This window comes from Hylobates moloch, unplaced genomic scaffold (genome assembly GCF_009828535.3).
Source record: "Hylobates moloch isolate HMO894 unplaced genomic scaffold, HMol_V3 SCAFFOLD_18, whole genome shotgun sequence".
NCBI classification, from domain to species: Eukaryota; Metazoa; Chordata; class Mammalia; order Primates; family Hylobatidae; genus Hylobates; species Hylobates moloch.
In genome coordinates this window covers 59,419,453-59,420,764 of record NW_026652293.1, presented here as the reverse complement: position 1 = coordinate 59,420,764, position 1,312 = coordinate 59,419,453, and the positions used below count along the sequence as shown (strand labels likewise).

At 40.5% G+C, this 1,312-nt stretch overlaps 1 pseudogene; it reads right to left on the bottom strand.

Moving 5' to 3' along the window:
- Positions 1-262: 262 nt before the first annotated feature.
- On the bottom strand, positions 263-1,051 carry LOC116457759 (small ribosomal subunit protein eS1-like; annotated as a pseudogene).
- Between the last annotated feature and the right edge of the window lie 261 nt (positions 1,052-1,312).

Sequence of the window (1,312 nt, the reverse complement as noted above, 5' to 3'; positions counted from 1 at the left end):
ATAGGAAAAAAATGAACATCAACACATGAATGAAAAACAAACCCGAAAGGTGTGGCATATTTGAATATTCAGTGGAATACTACTCTGCAATAAAAAGGAATGCAACATCATGGGTGAATCTCAAAAACATGCTGAGCAAAAGAAGCTGGTCAGAAAAGAGCACACATTATCTGATTCCATTTCTGTGAATTCTGAAGCAGGCAAAACTAATTTTCTTTCACAAATAAGACTTTTTTATTTGCCACTATTGTAAGTCCTAACTTCAAACAGATTCAAGGACTGGTGGGTCATATCCATCAGCTCGTCCAACTTTAGCACCTGTCTCGTCCCCAGTGGCTTTTCCAGAACTGCTACCTTCACCATGAAGCTCCATGAGTTTTCCCACTTCAGACTTGGGCTTCTTCAGCATTTTTACTTTGCTAATGAAGACATCATGGTGAGGATAAATAGATTGGCAAGGCTTTTATATGTCTTTTCTAATGCTGTCTGGAATCAATTTATTGACCACTTCTTTCAGGTCATTTGTCTGCGCCTCTCAGGTCATGAGTTCCAAAATCTTCTTCCGGATTTGGTGGACCTGTTGATGCTGAGCATAAGAGGTCTTCCATATCTGATTGTTGTGTTTCTTAGTAAAACCAACACAGAACAAACGAAGCAAGTAACAGTCGGTGTTTTGACATCGACATGAGCTTCAATCATTGTCTGCCATTTTTTGACCATGGAGCACATTTTGTCACGGGTCAGATCCATGCCATGGAAGTTAGTCAGGCAGTTTTTGCCCTGAACATCTTCAGTAATCAGCTTGAATTTTCTAAAGACAACACCATCATTCTGCAAATCAGCAAGACTCACTTCAAACACACGACCTTGAGGCCATCTGATACATTTGGGTTCCTTCAGTCCTGGTGACTAGCGTCTCTCCAATATTTCTTGTGAACATAGCAGGTGCTTTCACATCATACCAATCTTTCTTAGAAAATGGATCAACCACTTTCTTCCTGGCCCCCCGTTTGCCACCTTTCTTAAGGTGCTTATTCTTGCCAACTGCCATGGTGCTGCTCAGAGAGCCAAAAGAGCTGAGACAGCCAAAAGCAAAACTAATTTATAGTGATAAAAATCACAGTAGTGGTTTCTCCAGACAGGATGGGAAGGGTGTTGATTGGGCAGGGGCACAAGTCAGTCTTCTGGGGTGATGGAAATGTTCTATACCTTGATTGATTCAACACTCTTTGAACTATACAACTAAAATGAGTCCATTCTGTTGTATTAAAATCATAGCCCAATAAGGATGATTTTAAAACCACACAGAGAT